The sequence below is a fragment of the Theropithecus gelada genome, chromosome 13 (genome assembly GCF_003255815.1).
Source record: "Theropithecus gelada isolate Dixy chromosome 13, Tgel_1.0, whole genome shotgun sequence".
In the NCBI taxonomy this organism is placed as follows: Eukaryota; Metazoa; Chordata; class Mammalia; order Primates; family Cercopithecidae; genus Theropithecus; species Theropithecus gelada.
Window position 1 is genome coordinate 56332778 of NC_037681.1, and position 22128 is coordinate 56354905.

The following is a 22128-nucleotide window of genomic DNA, read 5'->3' on the forward strand; positions in this document are numbered from 1 at the left end:
CTCTCCTGGCTTTAACTCATGTAGGAAAACGAGAGGAAAAGTGACAAACACTACCTAAGAGGACGCTTGCAATATGCTAGACACAGTGCCATGTGTATAAACCATAACATATTATCCTGGTTAACATGAGATTCTTATATGAAGTTTGTGCAGTGTTCATTTTTTGCCATCCTCACTAGTTCTACAACCAGTGATTCCTATGTACTCTGGATAGACAAAGCCCACATAATTATATTTGACATGTTCAGAGATACAGAAACTGGATAATCCTTGATTTCCCTGGAACCTAGAAGCTCAATGAGAAATACTTAAATCCTACACCCCTCAATTAAGCTAAAGCCTTATATAGACATGTCTGATGGAACAGAGTAGGCATGAATGGTCATGGCAGAAAAGAACGTAAGTCTCCAAGATAAAAGCATTGCAAGTGGTAAATGAGTTTGAGAGGGCAGGACTTCTCAAATGCATTTTGCCTGGATGTTGGAAAGAACATATTTTTGGTGTTAGGTGTGAGGCTGCATATAATCCCATCCTCCATTATTGCTATTACTTATGCCAGCTGTGAGTTAAAAATAGAAGAGATTATGAAACTAAGGGTTTTAGCTCCTTTGCTCCAGAATCTTCTTAATGAACAAAGTAGTGAGCAGCTGAACTCTAAAAAAGGAAGAAACTTCCAAGGAAGTTCTGGCATTATGCAAGGACGTCAGGTCCAGTCTTACAGAGACACAAGGTATTGTATGCAGTCCTTAAACATTCATCACACACCAAGATTTGCAAGGATTGGCAAATTCCCTCAGGCCAACCATAGTTTCTTGGCTCATGCTTTCCTGATTTTAAACTTTCTTTTTAATACTGGCCTCTGTCAGTTTTCTTTATGCTATTATGAGCACAACTATGCATTTAAGAAGATGGTTGTTATATATTTTACAAGATTTCTACTTGTTTTATAATGAGAGCATTTTCAGATCCCAGTCTCCATATTCCACTAAATTTAAGTGCCCTTGTTTTTAAAAGAACTCTTTCTAAAATAGATTTGTGCAAGGCTGTTGTTGAAACAATAAATTAGTTGATTTTCGACTGGGCTTTCAGTTACTTTAATCTGTTCTTGCCTAATACTATTTGTTCTCTGAGAACACCAGCAGACCTCTTCTGAACTTAAGAGTCCACAGATGTTGTTCCCTTTACTTACTACTAATACGTGGGTATGCATTGATTAATTAATTAATGATTTTACTTCTTAAAAGCATTAGGGAAGGTGTCACTTAGTTTATCAATCTTTCATTTTAAACAGAAGTTATCTCTCTCATTCTGTATACTCATTGGCTCTCTCGGCCTTCATTTAAGGGGGAAAAACATGAAATGAACTATGTAACCACTCATTTGAAAAACAGTTTGACATTTGGTTCTTCCTGGGGGTATACAATCTAGAGACATGGTACAAAGAAAGTAGTGCGTTGAGGGGGCTGTAAACAGTGAAGTAGGGCACAAAAATGCTGGTGGGATTACTCATATTAGCCTAACACTGAGCCAGTTTCCCAAATTCCTGTTGTACCTTAATAGAGTTCTCCAACCATATAAGCTATTCCCTGGGTGCACGTTAAATACTTTCAAACCTACGTTCTCTTAGGCTTCTGTGGAAGTAAAGTCATTAAAATGGGCTTCCCCACTAGACTGAAAAACGGAATGCAGTTTCGTTAAATACTCTATAAGCAAAGGAAAGATGACTTTTCAAAAGTGTATCGATTTGGCAACCATTCTGAACCATTTATAGAAAAATAAGCAGAGGGCCTTTTGCTCAATACTCCATTCTTGCTCCAGATTTCTAACTCACAGCCACATAGCTCTAGAGTAGGTAAGCCTGGGTAAAGTCTCAAAAGAAGAATTCTATGGCATGGAGCATAGTGATGCTTGCCCATTCTTTTCCCTCTGATTCCTGTGTAAAACATCAACAATGGAGTAATCGCCCAGGGAAAAGCAGAGGGAAGTTGAAAAATAGGGACACAGAGAAATAATGAGGAAGAAAATTGGGAAAACACATGGGAACAACACAATTGTAGGATTCCAGGTTGGTTGCAAACTCACCAATGGATAAGGTGGGTCTGGCAAAAATATTAGACCCAGGATAAGAGAATAAATACTAAGTACATAGCCTTCCCCAAACTACAAACATATCTCTTTTGCAAATCGATTTAAAGGAGAGTAAGTAAAGGGTCACATAGAATCTTGAAAAAGCAAAGACTACAAAAAAAAAAAAAAAAAGAAAGAAAGAAAGAAAGAAAGAAAGAAAGAAAGAAAGAAAGAAAGAAAGAAAGAAAGAAAGAAAGAAAGAAAGAAAAAAGAAAAGAAAAGAAAAAGAAAAGAAAGAAAAAAGAAGCCAGTAAGTGGAACTTCAGTGTACTTGAAGAAAAGTGATTAGAGGTCATGGGATGTTAAAATAAGAACATGGAACTTTAACTATGAACATGAAAGTAAACTGGTGGGGAAAAAGGAGGGATATGTCAACATTTTTTTAAAGGAGGCTGAAAAAATAATCTGAGAACTTTTAGGTCAAGTCCAGAGATAGTTACGCATAAAAGCGACCGAGGCTCTGGTCTTGCATCCAATTTACCTTCAAAGTTTCCTTTGAAGACCTGCACATCGAGGATGATACAGGCAGTACTATAAACTTAGAATAGAATTGGGCTTGGGACAAAATTTAGGAAGATTTGCTGCAAACTTTAAGAGAAATGTAAATAGGCTAAAAAGAAAGAAAAGAAAGCACTGAAGATTCACGCCTCCTATGTGAGCTAATGCTACATGCCTCAGAAATAAGAGGATCTTAAAGTCAGGACAATGTTCACATTTTCACCAATAAAAACATCTTAATATAGTAAATATAATCATTTACTTAATAAAGTACATATAATCACTTACTTTGACCCAGAAGTCTACTTACAGGACACTACTGAAGACACACTTAAAAATGTAGAAAATGTTTGGTGTACACATATATTTACTAGAGGGTTATCCATAATTGTGAAATATAAATGTCCAACAATAGGCAGATAGTTAAATAAATGAAATTTTTTGAAGCTCTATAAAGGAGACTTACAAATCCAGGCAATAACGTGAAAAAAAATTGTTAAATTTTAAATGCAGGCCTTAATATAGAGATGCTTAAACATTTTTATCCCAGTGAAAAACATAGTAAGCATAAAATAAAATAATGGAAAATCACAAAAATGTCCATTTTTGCATTTGGATAGTAGAGCAACAGGCTTTTGTCATTGTCCTTCTCCTCCTTCACTTCCTCCTCTGCTTTCTCATCTTTTTTTTAATTTTTTAATTCTCAGGTTTTATTTAACAAGCTTGTATTATTTTTTAAATGATTTTTTAAAGGTAGGACAGATGGAAAAGCCCACCTGAGTTCATTCATATGGAGAATGGGTAGTCTAAGATGGTTAACTTAAGCACACATCAGAATTATCTAAGTTCATGTTTCTGTAGGACTGGGGTAGGACCAGAGATTTTTCACTTCTCACATGTTCTCAAATAATACTGATGCTGCTGATCAAGGGACCACACTTTGCGAACTGCTCTAAGAGAAATGCTAATTTTCCATCCTCCTGATTCTCAAGATTTTACCCACCTATCCAATCATTTCCCCAGAAGCCATATACTTGTAGTGTAGCGAAATTGCTTCTACAAAATTATGATGCAACATTTTGCCCTTGACCTGTATCCAGGGCCAAAGTAAATATAACACTTTTCTTCTTCTTGGGAAAGGAAACGGAGAACATCATTTTTTGTGTGTTTCAAGGTGGCTTTAAAAATGTCTATGTTTAAAACACTTTCAGAGAACAAATAGGAAAGAGTGTAATCCTTCTTTATTAATTACTTTATCCAACAATGGGAACTGATTTATAACTATACATTTGTGTCTCTGCTTTTTTCTTAGTTTTCAGATGGTTTTTAAAAATATAGGAAAGGCACAAGGTATAAAAAGTTGCAAATAAATAGGTGAGGAAATCAGGACAAACAGACTACACAAACCACATGGCATAACCCTATCTTCTTTACTTTAGGTAGGTTTGCAGTTACCATTGTACTGAGCTTCCTGAAGCTTATATATATATATTCTATATTTATGTATATATATTCTATATTTATATATATTCTATATATATTCTATGTGTATATATATATTCTATATTTAAACTCCTCTTACTTCCTCTTACTCCCTTCAGAGTGGCTTTGAGGATTTTTTTGCAAATAGTTCTTCCTTCCTATCCCCACCTTCCCATCCAACTATCTCAAATGGTAGAAAGATGCTTATACTCCTGTTTCTCACATCATTAATCTTTGGCTAAATGTTAATAAATACAAGATTATGTTTGGCAACACAAATGAAAATATTTAGGGGCAAGAATATTTAAATATACTGCCTCCAATATAGTTTTAAATATTTGTTTGAATATCTCAACAAAGCCTTGAGAAACAAAAGCTTCAAGAATATGAAAACCCCTCCAAGATCAAATAAAAGTGCTCCAGGCATTATAATGAACTTCACTCAACATCTCAAATCTAACCAGCTGAAAATGTTTGTTTTTACTTTGTAAGCAGCACTCTATTCCACTTTTGGAAAGGAGGATCCTGTCCAACAATGGAAAAGCAGCATATTGTCCTATAAATCGAACAAAATGTCCTTGACTCACTCATCCTCCAGAGGAGCCCTGCCTTTTGGTACCAGCTACTTAGCATATATTAAAGGAGCAGATTCCAGTAATTTTGCTTTTGTGCTAAAAGACCAGAGGCTTCCTTTTGTTTAAAATAAAGAAAAATGTCACTCTTATTTCCAATGTACTGGCTTCTGCTTACCTAAACTCTGGAAACTCTAGTCTCTTGTTGCATAAGGACACCCTCAGAGCTCAAAAGAAAGAAGCAATTTTAAAATTAGGGATTGAAGTAATTACACATATTAGGAAAGGAGAATATTGTAACCGAGTATCACGTAGGTCAGCAGCAAATTGAAGTGAGACCCACTGTACTGTAAATACCTGCTTGCCTCTTGTTGATTTTGGCAACACATGATTATAACCTAAATAACACACAAAAATTACAATTGGCAGAATCGATAAAACATTAGAATCCTATATAAGGGAGAAGTTTTTATGTTCTACTTTTTTAAACACCAAACCACATGATTGGTGTTTGCTTACTTAATAAGGCTGTTGGGGATAATGTTTTCAGAGTTGACACATTATCAATTCAAATCAGTAATTCAATATACAGATGAAACTTGTCAGCGATATTGATATGGTTCATAGTTGTTTGGAATCAAAGTAAGCTCAGAATGAAGTGTTGATAGAAATTGTTTTAAAGAAGTACTTATTAGGTTCCTCCTGCATACAAAGTCTTGAATAAGACTCTAGAGAGACAGATAAATTGTAAACATCTTTGAGAAATATTGTGTACAAGGATAAACTGACAGAACTGCAACACGGAAAGAATTCAATGTGTTTGTATTCCATTTTTTAAGAGAAACAGTCTGACATAATTGGTTCAGAGTTTGCCCACTAGAGAGTACTGAGCACTCACCGGGGGTCAGATGCTTGATATAAACATTACCTCATTTAATCCTCACAACAGTCTTGAAAGGCATTTTGTACCATTTTACGAAAGAGGAAAAAATGAAGCTTAAAGAGTTTAAGCAACTGTCTCAAAATAGCAATGTTAATAGGAATCAGAATTAGGATTTGAAACCAGGACCGCCTGATTTTTTTCAAAATTCTGTTTCCTACAACAAACCAGGATGCCAAGCAGCAGTCTCCCCCATATTTTGAGGACTTTGTCATTCAGTGCCTCAGTGATTTCTCATGTCTAATACAAAGAGTACTCCATTCTTAGGAGTAATCTTATTTTCCTGAAGCATGAAACATACTAAGGTAGCCTTCAGAACAAGAGGCACTTTCTATAGGCACTTGGACACACTTAGGAAACCATCGATTGGAAATTAAAACCTACGTATACATTCCTTCTAAACAAAATGAAGAAGTTTGAAAAAAATATTTTGAAGAAATACATACGAACAGCTGAATCTCAATGTCTCAGGAAAACTACTTTATGAGACCACACAATATATTTAAAAAACAAACACAAAACTCTTCTGGAGTACTTTACTCATGTAACCAAGCTGGATTATGGATTGATGGCATCATCATTGTGTACATTTGTGCAGTTATTCAACAAACACTCATTGTATACTTACTGTGTGTGAGTATTCAGCCACTGAGTGAGTGAATGTCAAATGCTTTCTACATCATTCCAGTTTCCACTATCCATTGTGCATACTTGTGTTCCATGGGCAGTGTCCCACCTTGCATTAACATCCCTATTTTCTATTTTCTTTTTTTTTGAAGTGAGGGGACAGAGGCTCGCTCTGTCTCCCAGGCTGGAGTGCAGTGGCAGTATCTCAGCTTACTGCAACCTCTGCCGCCCAGATTCAAGTGATTCTTCTGCCTCACCCTTCTGAGTAGCTGGGATTACAGGCATGTGCCACAACATCCAGCAAATTTTTGTATTTTTAGTAGAGAAGTGGTTTCACTATGTTGGGCAAGCTGGTCTCGAACTCCTGACCTCAGATGATCCACCCACCTCTGCCTCCTAATGTCCTGAGATTACAGGCATAAGCCACTGTGCCTGGTCAGAAATATCATTTTTAAAGATTCAGTTCAAGTGGTGCCTCTTCTGCAAAGCTTTTTATTTTATCTTAACCAAGTGTAATTTTTCATTACCCTGTTTTCGTTCTCATAGAATTTTGTTTATCACTCTGCATGGTAATGCATTCTATTTATTTATATGCAGTATATGTATTGATTCAACAAACTTTTATTGAATGCTTTCTAAGTATTCCTCTAAGTTAGTGCTAAATTCTGAGTCTACAGGAATTAGAATTATGCAAAAGATATTCCAGCTTGGGTTCATTACCTAGTGGAAGACGCTCAGCTTTATGCCTCATGTAAGACTGAAAATTATCTGATGTTTCAAGTTATGTCATGTTCATATATGAAAGCATTACATAAACCAGCACCTGGTATTTCCCATAGCCACTTCAAAACTAGTTGCTTAACTGAATTGGCTTAAAATAGCATGTAATACTTGCAGTGAAAAACAACAAGTAGTTATGTGGAAGGAGAATGCAGCATTGGTACGATTATCTTGTTATTTCATGGTACATGAAAGTAAGATATTTATTTGTTCTAGAGTATAAAACTAAGAATAGACTGACTAAATGGATGAAATCCCATGTTTATAAGCATACAGGAGGGCTCACTAGATTCTTAAATGAACACAATTTGACATTAAATGAATTTTGAATATATTACTGGCTAAATTAAATCTCAAGAAACATTAAATAAATTACATCATGAAAATGCCTTAGGCAGCATGCTCACAGGGGGGATATCCACATATAACAATTGATAACACATAAAAATCATGTCCATTTCTTTCTCCCAGTGTTGTAAATGCATTCCCCCGTATTTTCATTCAAATAAAAAATGATGAGAGAGTGAAGCTTATTTCAAGATTAATTTAAATTTTGTATGGGCAGCTAAGTTGATTCTATATTTTAGCCAGCTTCAGTCCCATTGTTTTAAAGTCCTAATGTGGTCATTCAATTTTTTTCGATACTTTTTCTATCCTTCTAAGTCCTTACTCCTTATAGTTGATTTCTGGATCTAAATGACTTGCTATCTTCGGACACTTTTTCCACCAGTACCACAAAAGAAGATCATATGTATATATTACTCTTTGAAAGAGTTTTGTTTCATTTACATCACTTAAATCAGTGTAGATCTGGAGAAATAGCTCTTTAAAAGGACTTTTCCAGTGAAAGCTAAATGGCTTGCATAATTTATGAGGAGTTTATTATGTCAATAATTTGTAAAACACTCAAATCTCACCTTTCATATTCTACTTACTCTTGATATTTCTCTAACGGAATAAATTCAAATTGTTAATTTAATCTAATTTTAGTGTCCCACGGAAATTTGGGGAAAAAATAAGCCAAATGGTGAAGACGGGGAAAAGTTCTATACACGTTCTAAAAACTAAACTTTGGTAACCTTACAGCCTGATAAACTCAGTGTTTGGGCAATCCTCAAGGCTGAGGCAGAGTCAGACATGAAAAAGCAAATGAAAACAGAGGGGTTATGGCAACAAAGAAAGATGAGCAGAGGGATAATTTGGAATAAGAAGGCTGGTGCTCGTGCCTAAAAGAAGTCAGTAAGAAAGCACACTTCTGAAAGTGGACTATCAGTTTTTGCTCAGGTTTTAATACGGAATGAATGAAAGACAAATTTTGTTTAGCTTTCTAAACATCACTTGAAGGTAAACAAAAAAGGGTGGAAAGGAAGCAAGGAATTTACTGTTGTTCAGACTGAAGATCTCTTTAGTAACCTGTAAACTCTCTTCCAGTCATCTCAGTAGTAGAAAAGAGTGTATTTGAAAGTTTCTAATTACGCACCTCCTGCTGAGCAGTCCTGAACTAGGTTAGGTTCAGTAGGTGCATCAGTCAACAGTTCGGGTCAATACATCTCATTGAGGATCTTCATTACATCCACCTCTGTCTATACGGTTTTTATTCCCAGTTTCATATTTTTATTCCTAGCTTTGTATTTTGAAAATTCTCATATTGAAAGTTGAAAGACTAGTACAATAAATACCTGAATATCCTTCTCTCATATTCACCAATTGTTAGCATTTTATCACATTTTCTTTTTCTGTGTATATAAGTTTTGAAGGTATGTCATACTTTTTTTGATACAATTTGAAAATCAGTTACAGAAATAATGACACTCCACCCTTAACTAGTTAATTATGCATCTCATAAGGATAAGAACACCATTATGCAAAGGAAAAATAGCAGTATTATTTACTACCTAAAATGTCCCCATTATTCCAAAAATGTATTTTATAACTTGTTAATATAGAGGATTTAATGAATGTCAAAGCATTGCATTTTATTGTTATGCCTTTTTAGCCTCTGTTAATTTCGATATCATGTACTTTCATGTTTGTTTGTTTTCCAAGACATTTATTTATTTATTTATTTATTTATTTATTTATTTTGATGAAGTCTCACTCTGTCACCAGGCTGGAGTGCAGTGGCACGATTTTGGTTCACTGCAACCTCCACCTCCTGAGTACAAGTGATCCTCCTGCCTCAGCCTCCCGAGTAGCTGGGACTACAGACATGCACCATCACACCTGCCTAATTTTTGTAATTTTAGTAGAGACGGGGTTTCCCATGTTAACAAGGCTGATCTCCAATTCCTGACCATAGGCGATCTACCCACCTCAGCCTCCCAAAGTGCTGGGATTACAGGCATGAGCCACCATTCCCAGCCAAGACTTTGATTTTTTATCAAGAGGTGTCCAAGCAAGTTGTTACAAAGAACAGACCACATTTTGAATTTTCTGGTCGCTTTCTTATTACTGGATTCAGGTTAAATATATTTGGGAAGAATAACATAGGTGGTGTTGGTACTTTTTATTATATCCCATTAGGAGACACAAGATGTCAGGTTGTCACACTAATAGTGATGTTAAGTTTGATTGCTCGGTTAAGGGACTGACTGCCAGATCTATTTATAAGAGTACATTTTCCCTCCAGAATTAAATGAGTAAATAATTTGTGGAGTGAATCAATTGAGTTTGACTAAATGTCCTGTATTCCAACCACATTCTACCTAAAAGTTTAGTATCCACTGGAAAACCTTGCCAAACTCAGTTACTATATTTGAGGTTGTCAATGGTGATCTTCTAATTCTTAACATCTGCATGAGTTTGGCTAACAGGAATTGTTAACCCTCAAATATCACAAAAAAGCTATTTGAAAAATAAATAAAGACTAGCCCCTCCCCCCAAATTCGCTAGAAAACCCTAGGTGTTTACTACCTAGAATGGTAAGAAAAGTTATAAAGAAAATTGAATAGCATAATTACCAAAGAAAAGAGAAAAAATGGATGAGACAAGGTGAAATATTTTTAAATTCCAAATAAGAGATAAGCAATTCAAATTGATATAGAAATAAATATAGTAGAGGAAGAAAGCAACTTTAAAAGTCAAAGCAGCTGTGAAAAGACACCAAGAAGCCTTAAATGCATATTACCAAGTGAAAGAGGCCAATTCAAAAAGGCTATTTACTGTATGACTCCAACCATATGATATTCTGGAAAGTCAAAACTATGCCAAAAGTAGACAATGCCAAACAAGAACCAAGGAATATGCCTGGGAAGAAACAAGCTCATACACAAGCTCTCAGTAACTTTGAAATTAAACTCAATTTAAGCTAAAAACACAATAAAGCAAATCATTTTGATGGCAGAATTGACTCAAGATCTTTCAGGAAACACTAGTGCCAGTCAACTGAACACAATAAAGAGAAAAAGTAAATAAAATCAGGTACAGGCAAGTTTAAAAATCAAAACAAATACAAGTCTGATTATAAAACAAGCCTCAACCGCTCACCCAAATTATCTTCCACTGTTGAAAAAAAGGGGGATAGGATGGGATGTTTTAAAAGAGCAACAGAAATCCCCAATAAAAGTTCCAGTAAACTAGAGACTTCCAGATACCATGTATGTTAATCTTTCATTTTTTTTATTGAAAAGTTACCCTTCTAATGATAAAAAGAAATCAACAAGCTGTATCTACTTGTAACACAAATTTTAATGGGCATAAGTTCCTAGGCAGAGCGTGGGAAAGTCCAATTCTCTTTACATACATTAATATAGCAACTGGACAAGTCAAAACCCCACTAACAATTTCTGATTATTTAATTGGAACATGATCTTTGAGAGGCTGCTCTACAGGCAACCCTAAATGTGCCATTCTCTTTTGTGGTTGCTTGTACACATCAACATTGATTGGCAGAATTCTACTCTCTGCCTCACAACACACATATTACACACCTCGATCCCAAGAACTTTTGAATATTATATATCAGGCTCATGAACATGCTGTGTTAGATGGCCAACTGGCCTATGCAGATGTAATTAAGGCTATGAATCAGTTACTAATCAGTTAATTTTAAAATTGATTATTCTGGACTATTGGGATGGATCCCACATAATCATATATGTACTTAGAGGCAGAAAAGAAATTCAGAAACATTAGAAAGACTTGACATGCTCTTGTTCCTTAAAGATGGAGGAGGGGACCATGTGAGAATGAAGAAATTTAGGCGACCTCTAGGAGCTGAGAGTAGCCCTTTCTGACAACCATCAAGGAAGCAGGAACCTCAGAACTATAACCCTACAGACCTGAATTCTGACAAGAACCTGAGTAAGCCTGGAGGTCACTGTTCCCTAGAGCTGCCAAACAGGAAACCAGTTTGTCTGATACCTTGATTTTGGCCTTCTTAACTCTAAGCTGAACCTGCCAAACTTCCAACCTCCCGGATGGTGAGATAATAAATCTGTGCTGATTCAAGACACTGCACATGTGCTCATTTGTTACACAGCACTAGAAAACTAACACACCACAGACCACCACACCAAGAGCTTTCCTCCAAAACCGCAAAGGACTATAGTTCCCTCGTTACTGTACTTATGAAGCACACACACACATACACCTTCACATTTATCTGCTAACCAGTGATATATATTTGCTAACCAACAGCCAGTTCATACTGTTTACCAGAATTTGCTTGACTTCTCTTTGCCGAACTGTGCAAGCCTCTACTCTAGGCTAACTTCTGAGTCTTAAGTAGCTGCTCTGCTTTCCTGTTATTGACCAGAAATGCCCCTGCTACCCCACCCTGAATGTCTTCTTCGTTGGGGCAGCTACCGCCCTGTTCTGTGTACCAATGCGTGACTTACACTGCTGGGGTCCAGCCTTTGCTACACTACACTGTATCGCTGCTGGTGTAACCACCACTGCCACTGTGTCTGATACCACCATCCACAAGCTAGAAAGGGCCTCTGCTTAGCTCTCTTTCCTTGCTTTCAAACTAGTAGATCAAATACAGAGGGATTTCAAATTCTACCTTTCCGTTTCCTGCCATGGGGTTTGTAACAGTCAGTTCAAGCTGCCACAACAAAATACCATTCACTGGATGACTTAAAAAAAAAGAGATTTATTTTCTCATAGTTCTAAAAGTTGGAAGTCTAAGATCAGGGTATCAGCATCGTTGGGTTCTGGTGAGGGCTCTCTTCCTGACTTGCAGACAGCTGCCTTCTTGCTGTGTTCTCACATGGCCGAAAGAGGGACCAAGCTGCCTGGTATCTTTTCTTACCAAGGCTTTAATCCCATCATGAGGATCCCACCCTCATGACCTCAACTAAACTTAATTACCTCTCAAAGGTGCCTTCTCCAAATACAATCATACTGGGGATCAGGGCTTTAACATATGAATTTTGGGGGCCACAATGCAGTCCATAGCAAGGTCTTCCTAGGAAAACAGGATGTGAGTTTTTGTTTCCCTCCAAGAAATTAACAATTTATAAATAATAGATACTTTGTTTTACAGCATTGACTACAAACTTGAACAAAGATTCTCCATGTCTTTTTTCAATACCAGGATAATCATATCTCCTTTTAACTCTCATCTCTCCTTCTTTACATGACTATTCTAACTTTCCATCAGGAGCAATGTCTCTCTTCCCTCTATAGAAGATTAGGACATATGTAGAACATTTGTAGCTATCAGTTCATGTTCTCCTCTTTTCTCTGTGTAATCCAATGGTGTGAATCCCTCAGAATATTTTCTATTGACTAAAAATTGGCAAAATAGGTCTACAATTTGGGACAAGAGAGGCTATATACTGCAGGTTGGCAAACTTTTTCTGTGAAAGTCCAAATAATAAATATTTTAGGCTCCGGAGGACTCTGTCACAACTACTCAACTGTGCCCTCACCATTTAGAAATGGTCACAGAAAATGTGTAAACAAATGAGCATGGCTGTGTTCCATTACAGCTGTGAAGGCTGGAATTAAAACTGCACATATTTTTACATGTCACAAAATTCTTCTTTTGATTTTTTCAACTGTTTAAAAATGTAGAAAACACTGTTAGTTTGTGCCCTCTAGAAAACCTGACAGCAAGCCTGATTTGGCTCTCAGACTGTACTTTGTCCATCCCTGCCATAAACTAAGAGAGAGGAGCTTCAGAAGAATCAAGATTCTCTCACCACTTTTTTCTTTATATATTATTCTCTATTTACTAACCCAGAGCCTTTGCTAAAATCTTATCTAAATATTCCCCGTGGGTTTCAGCTGTTCTGTTGGGAATTACATCTCAGGAGAGAACACTAAAGAGAAAGCAGGACCCCCAGGACCTGACAGGCAATAAGAATGCCCTAAAGGACAAAGTTCTTATCCTGAGCTCTGCTCTCCCAGCCACATAGAGATTTTTCAACTATGTTGGAGAGTTAGGGCTTGTGTTTATCAATGGAGATAAGATTTCAGGTTTTCCTTAGAGTCACTGGGCTTTTTCTTTTTACGTTTATTCCTGGTCATCATGAGGAATCTCTTCTTCCTTCAGTCTTCATCCCCAACAAGATGACACCACTTCCTTCCTTTTATCAAGGATGATCTAGGATTCACAGAGAGAGGAAATCTGTAGTAGGAGCTTTAGATTCACTCTAGTGTTGACTCCAGATTGGGTCTTGGATATTACTTCTGTCAATTCTTTACTTTTGCTCCAACAACTTTGCATCAACGTGTATGCCTGTATATATGGGGCTGTGAAGATTCAAGTGCCAGTTATTTTTACAGTAATCTTTCCAGCGCCCAATTCTCACAGCTCTCCTAAATTTATAACACAAAATGCACAGTAGATTTGAAGTCAAACAATCTGGTGTTTGGCTTCAGTTCCTCTCTTGTAAAGCTATGCAAAGTTGAGCAAATCAGTTGGCCTCTTGGACCTCAGGACTGAAGGAGCATAATAATACTGTCTCTACCCCTATTTTGGGGTGGGTGAGAGGAGCAAATAAAACAATATACACCAATGCCTTTTGGAAAATATAAGCTGCTATAAAAATTTGGGGGCACTGTGATTACTATTACTCATTTGTTTTAATAACTGATCTGATACTTTGGCTTTAAAAACTTATCCCAGAAATTTTCTTAGTTTATCTCTGTTGCTAAAAATGCTTATGCTCTTTAGCTCTCAGTTAAAAATATCACTTAAGCATTGAACAATGTAGTATGTCCAACCTTGTACGTGTCTTATAAAAAGTTAGAAACTCAAAGTTTGGTAGGCCCCAGTAGCCTAGGGAATAGGCTGGCACTGGAAGATTTGGAGTGAAAAGGCCTTTGATGCCGGCCCTCACTCCAGTTCAGCAAACTAAATTCCTTATTTCATTTCCTACTCCCAGTGAATTACAATGTGGCAAGATACTCTGAAAAAGCATTTAATCACAGTGCAAGTCATAAGACAGGTTATTAATAAGTGATTATTTCTCATAACAAAGAAGCTTGTTATAGTCAGAGCTATTGTTTATGCTTACAAGAAATGCTCTTCTGCTTAAAATGAAGTTTGTTCCCACTTTTAATATAGTTTGAGTAAGTGTGAGTAATTAGAACATAAAACTGGATGAAATGACAAAGAACCCTCAGAAAGATTCACAGACTCTTTGCCACATGATAATGGGGCAAATATTAACCCACGGTTTTAACTTTCCCAGTCCCAGATGCCACTATCAACACACACATATACCCTCTATACTCACAGAGACCTGAAATGAACATACTAGAACCATGGAAGTAGAAGAGATCTCAAGACTATAAGTAATTAATCAACAAAAAATGCAATCGAGAGCGATCAGGTAAGTGTTTTGCCCGGTTCACAATGAAAGTCAGTGAGAGAACAGGTCTAGTGTCCAGGTTTCCAAACCCCTGGTCCAGTGCCTTTCTGCTCCATGAACATGTCTGTAGAGTGAAGGTGCACATTGGCTACCTATTAGAGAATTCAATTAAACAATGCAAGTGGTTAACAAAATATGGTTGGGTGTAGGAGGAAATAAAAAGACAAATGGGAAGAACATAAAAGCAGGAGAACAGGGATTTCTTCCTAATTCTTATTTTATTCACCAGAAATCGTGTTCCTAATATTCATCTCTTTAAGGCTATGGTGATTCTGGGATTCTGGCTGATGCTGGAGACTGAGAAAAGAATGTTCTCTAACCACTTCCATGCAAATAATGTAATAGACTACCAGTCTCTGGACACTGGTGCCACCTGCAAAAGCATCATCATCCTATTGTTCTTATGTGTTTGGACAAGAGTGACACCATGCTCAGGCCCTAGAAACATGAGTACAAGAGTGAAGTAACCCTTGATGATGAGTTTTCTCAGCAAACACTGTTGTTCTTGAGACTAGAACATATTGAACTCCTAGCAAAGGTTAGTAAGTATTGAGTCTCCCCTTCCTTTACTTAAGGATTACTAAGGATTTTCAATGCGGGGAGAAAAGAGCATTCTTGTAGAAATAAGAACAAAAAAAAATATCTATAAAGAAAATTAAAAATCAAATCCAAAGTTCATATGATCACAACAAAAAGACAGGTTTTGCAAGAATATATACCAACAAGAGATATATATTAAACATATTAGAATGTGTTCTTGCAGTTGAAAAGGAAAATGGGATTGTGGATAAAGAGAATAAATAGAGAAAATAAACAAAATAGAATTTTAAAAGTATTTGTTTATTGGGGGCATGAAGTAGTAGTGACAGCAGTACTATTTTCCTACAAGAAATATCAATTCATCATGAACCATATCACTTGACCTGACTACATAAGGAACTCAGGTGTCAAAGTTGTTAAGTCTATGACACAAATTTGTAATAAAATCTTACATTCTTGGTTTTTATAAGAGCGTCCTGTGAGAGCTTTATTAAAATGCAAAATGCTGTGAATTACTGCATTCAACCAGGAGAGAGAGGCAGCTTGGAATGAAAGGAAAAAAAATGCCAACTGAAACACATTGTTGGGCCAATTGGGTTTACTCTATCTAACACCTAAGGTTTCACAGGGCATTGTAAAATGACCATTTGGGTTTCTTTTGATAATGAGCTACTGAGAATATTAGCATCCTGACAATTTCTACATATGGGGTGAACACAGACTGTGGCAGAGATTAGAAGGAAAAAACTCCAGGAAAATGAGGGGGAGCCTCAAATGAAGCCTAGGGTTTAATCCTGAAAAGTATGTGGAAAGAACAAAGATTGAGGCAAGAGGAACCACGGAACCTACCGAGACCCAAGGCTTTCTGCCAACAAGGAGTTTTTTCTTTGCAGGATGAACTTACACATTCAGGAAATTCAGCAGCAGTTTTAATTTTTAGTTGGCTATTTTAAAAATATGAAACATACGAAATAGCTGTACCCCTCAAAATATATGGCCCCTGGAATCCAAAGGAGGTTGTTGTCATAAAATTTAAAGCTTAATGCAACTTTCCACAAAAGTTCTTATTTTCTGGCCCTCCACCTTCCCCCACACTTCATGAATAGCCTGTTTTCAGCAGCTTTCATTTCTGTTCCTATGTAAGGTATTAGCTCACTCTCTTTTCCCCTTGGCCTCTGGCCTTGAGAGAGATTTTGAGTACTACATGGAGGAGAGCAACACAGGACAACTCTTCAGCCGCTCCACTTCCTCCTCAGGTGTCAACCAAGTTCACCCAGCACCTCTTTATTTAAGAAGCCTTGTCCAGAAACCAGAGGATACTGGGAAAAGTGGTGAGCTACAAGGATTGGCTACATTCTAAACCATTTAACAACCACCTTCTCAGAGTGACACTAGAGAAAAGCAGGCTGGCTCCAAGAGGCTTCTTGACAGTATGGAATAAAAGTCCAGAATAGTCCCTCTGTACCATGTCTGTTTGTTAGAGTCACCCAGGGGAGCTTTAAACATATACCCATGCTCAGGTCCACCCCAAACTAATTAAATCAGAATCTCTGAGGGTGGGGGTTAGCCTGAGTATTATTAAAGCCCCTTGGATAATTGTAATAGACAGTCAGGGGTGAGAAACTATTGTTCTAGAAGATCTAAGGAACAGATAATTAATATAATCTAGTTGCTTATTAAGGGCGGTTTTCTAACAAAACATTTAATTAGTAGCTAATCAAGGCAGCTGAAATGGAGAATTAACCCCAGGCTTTGTCTCACTGCAGTTTTCGAGATCAGAGCCAGATGCTAATTTATAAAGTGACAAAGTACAGAAGGCTGAGAAGAATGGAAGGGAGTAAGGTGTGCTGGAAAGTGGGTGGACTTCAGCAAAAGGGAACTTTCCCAGCTTCTGCGAGTGGGGACTGTTTCAGTCATCTTTGAATTCTCCTCACCTAACATGGTGAGTGTCTGGACGTAGTGGGTTTATAACTCCCACAATGTGACTGAACAGTCAGGATTCTTTTGGTCTGTGCAATAGATCCAGATTTCCAAGTGTTTTCCTTCTGAAAAGCAGCATCCTTTCAGTGGGCACCTGCAGGCAAGATGGGCTAGTGACATGAGGGCACATGGGACTGACTGATAATTTGGTGCCTCTAACAACTGATAATCACTTTCAATGGGCTGGCCATTGTTTAGGAGAAGCCAAAGGCTCCATTGGGAAAGGACAGAGAAAGTGCTGGTAGTAATCTGGCTCTCATTTAGTTTATAAACGAATCAGCACTGGTACCAAACTTGAATACACTGCTTTGCAAAACAAAAGCCCTGTAGTTAACTAATCTACCCTACTCAAAGTAATTTAGTGACAATCTGTTGTCACTTAAACTTGTTGCTGGAGGTATCATCTCAATCACCCCCAAGTGATTCCTTTTTCAATATTTCTACTAACTACATCAGTATTTTCCCTCAAAAGGACCCTGGGAGATAAAATTCGGTGCTTGTTTATAGTTCCTTGGTTCCTCAGAAATGTACGTATGCCTGGAGAAGGTTCATATCCAGCTTATTTTCCTGATTAATTTTCAATACTGCCACATTGCAAGGCAGAAACTCAGAAATTTTCTGGGTCCTATTGGAAATCTCATTTTCATTGCCAGACCCTCTTACTCACCTTCACATTTTCCCATCTGAAGCATTACTCAATTCCCCGCACTGGCTCCAGGTCAATTCCCCACTGCTCCTCCTTGGAAATTCTGTGCTTCCATCATACTGTAATACTTGACTATCCACGAATTCAACCCACTCTTGGCCACCTGTGAACATTTTATCATGCTGCTTCTTATCTTTCATCTCGGCTACAAAATCTAATCTAAAAAGTTTGTCTCAAATGTCATCATGTAATAAAACTCTTTTAGAACCAATTATGATTTTCTGTTTCCGGAGCCTCTATGACATTTGGCAATTCTTTTGTAGCACTCATACTGTTTTACTCCATGTACGTGTAGGTCTGTAATAGATGGAATCTTTCAGTTATAAGTAACATAAAACTCACTCATGCTGCTAATACAACACAATATTTAACTGAGAAGTTGAGAAATAGAACAGACTTTCAGGCATGGTTAAGGCAGAAGCTGAGGTCCAAATATCTGTGACTCTTCAATTCTTTTCACTCAGTTCTATGTGTTGGCTTCGTCCTCAGAGATGACTTCCCTCATGGTGGTATGTTGGCTGCTGGCAGCAACCATAATTTTCTCTTTCACCTATGACAGATACAGGATATATTATCCCATAATAATTGAAAAATGAAATTTTGAGTTTCTTGCTGACTGAACCTGCTTGCCAAGAATCTCTTTTAATCACAGAAATGTGATACATTGATTGGCTCCAGCCTAAACTGGTCACTGTAGCACTGGAGTTTGTTTTAGATCAGGGGTTGGCACTGCCACAAACTGCATAGATCAAAGGGAGCAAATCTGGCCCACAACCTGCTTTTGTAAATAAAGTTTTATTGTAACACGGCCATACCCATTTATTTATGTTCTCACTGTGGCTATTACAAGGGTAGAGGTAAATTGCGAAAGAGACTAGTCAGCTCCATAAAACCTAAAATTGTTACACTCTGACCCTTCAGAGAAAAAGTTTCCCAATCCCTGGTTTAGACAAATTAAGACACATCCTTGAAATTAGGCTTAGGGTCGTTTAGCTGCTACATAAGGAAGGAGAGAAGGGTTCCCAAAGGAAAATCTAGGTCTCACTAGGAAAGGGGGAGAGGATCTTTGAAAGCAGTGACCAAACTGTACTTATTTTTTTAATGCTTTATCTATAAATTATATGAAAAAATATACTTAATTTACCATTAATATAGTCACAGGTAAAATGCACTCTTCAACACATACAATGGATTTTTTTTTTTTTAAGTTCCAGGATATATGTGCAGAATGTGCTGGTTTGTTACATAGGTATAAATGTGCCATGGTGGTTTACTGCACCTATCAATTCATCATTTAGGTTTTAAGCCCTGCATGCATTAGGTATTTGTCCTAATGTTCTCCCTCCCCTTGCCCTCCACCCCACCAACAGGCCCTGGTGTATGTTGTTCCCCTCCCTGTGTCCATGTGTTCTCATTTTTCAACTTTCACTTATGAGTGAGAACATATGGTGTCGGGCTTTCTGCTTCTGTGTTAGATTGATGAGAATGATGGTTTCCTGCTTCATCCATGTCCCTGCAAAGGACATGATTTCATTCCTTTTTATAGCTGCATAGTATTCCATGGTGTATATGTGTCATATTTTCTTTATCCACTCTATCATTGATGGGCATTTGGGTTGGTTCCAAGTCTTTGCTATTGTAAATAGTGTTGCAGTAAACATACGTGTGCATGTGTCTTTATAGTAGAATGATTTATAATCCTTTGGGTATATACCCAGTAATGGGATTGTTGGGTCAAATTGAATTTCTGCTTCTAGATCCTTGAGGAATCACCACACTGCCTTCCACAATGGTTGAACTAATTTACACTCCCACCAACAGTATAAAAGTATTCCTATTTCTCCATGCCTCGCCAGCATCTATTGTTTCTTAACTTTTTAATAATTGCCATTCTGACTGGCATAGACTGTACTTATTTTCATACTTTGCACAGTGATTTGAATCAAATTCAATTCAATAATTTTATGGGTAATTGAGTTTAATTGATGGATTCTTTCCTTTTAACTTCCTTTTCCCTTTCCTTTGGGAATGTAGGTATTGAATACTCTAGAAATTCTCTTGGGTATAAAGCAAAGTTTTTCAGTTTGCTTTTTCCATATTTTGTTGAGAGAAATTAACGGATGTGACATTGGACTTATAGTCACCTCTGTTTATGTGCCCCCATCAACTATAAACCCTAAAAACACTACAGGAACTTCAAGAAGGGAGAAGGACATGTATTTCTTAGAAAAAAAAATACTGAAAATTCTATAATCACACTAAGTAAAATCTCCTTATTTTGTCTCACACACTTTACAAATATAGGTTAAGTTTTAAAGTACAGTCTTCCTTTTTTATAATCCTACAATACATTCATATTTTCATGGAATAACCAAGACAGATCTGCAGATTTTAGTTTAGATTTCCTGGGTTTCTGAATGATATATTTCTCATTATTTGAAATGAAAATAAAGCTAAAAGTACATATAATCATTTAATATTCATAGTTCTGCCATGAGGAAATCATACATCTGACTGGAATATTTTGACTCTAAATGAAGCCTACATACCTAAATTATTTTACTTAATAAAATGCCAATTGTTTCATGAAGTCAGTTCATCAACTGTCATTCCTGTTAGGTTATTAGCAGGCATATATTAGCCTTACTGCTTTATCCCTCTTATACAATGCTAATTTTTTAAAAAGCAGGGGATAGGATAAGGACCGAGTATGGAGAGTAGCAAAAATTACATATTAATTGCAATAAAAATCACAGCACTATAAAAAATACTTACGCTACACTAAGAACCAAAATAGTCAATGTTGTATGTGAATATCAAACTGAAAAAGTAAAAATAACCTAATTTTTTCAAAACAAACTGCATAATTTCATGCTGAAAAGAGAAATTGGACAGATAAGGATTTGATGCCATGACTTACGCTGAGTTTAGAAACCTGCAATTTCTAAGGATTAAAATACTAGAAGATTCAAAACTATAATTCTGTCTGGCATTTGAATAGTCATTTACTATTCAGTTCCCTCCTTGATCACTCGAAGCAAACAAGTATTCTCCGGCTGCAAATTGGAGAGGACTGCTCCTGTGGCCCCACTGCATACCACAAAGGGAAACGTCTCACCTCATAACACCTAATGTCTTCTCTTCCTATTTGGATTATGCATTGCCCACAATGGATTTCAAAACAACCTTGAAATGTTATATTAGAAACTCATTACCTGATATTACCCACTGATTCTTTTCTGTCCAAAATATAATTTTATATCTTTAATGTATCAGCATAAACAAACCACTTTTGATACCTGTGTCTACTCACACACCGTGGAATTGGCTGTAACTCAGATTCAGTTGTTCTGATTTGCCATAGCTGTTTAGGGCAGCCTCTAGAGTCAAATACTCTGTTTCTTCCTTGCAAACTGTAACCCACCCTTGCCTGAAAGCTATGTGTAATTTGTCTGATTTTGCAAAAATACACAGCCTGTAGCACTATAGATTGCAATGAAACATAGAAACTTTCACTTTGGCTCAAACATTCAGTCTCCTCAAAAACCAACTTTAGTCTCTCAAAACCTTTTATCACCCTGTAATTTTTACGGTTCCCATCTCTATATTGTCAATAGCTTCTGACTCTTCCACTCTACTTCCCACTCTGTCATTGGGAGTAAGAGTTCCAGACAACAGAACTGAAACTGTTTCACCTGTTTTATAAAACATCAAAGGTTAGGGTGAAACTTATGTCACTTTTTTCATCCTCAGTAGCTTTCTGCTTCCTTCTATCCTACCTGATCTGGTCTTCAAGTAGTCATTTATGAACTGTGTTGAAAGTTCCTTTTTATTTTATTTTATTTTATTTTATTTTGAGACAGAGTCTCGCTCTGTCGCCTGGGCTGGAGTGCAGTGGCGTGATCTCGGCTCACTGCAACCTCCGCCTCCCCGGTTCAAGTTATTCTCCTGCCTCAGCCTCTAGAGTAGTTAGGATTACAGGCACATGCCACCATACCTGGCTAATTTTTGTATTTTTAGTAGAGATGGGGTTTCACCATGTTGTCCAGG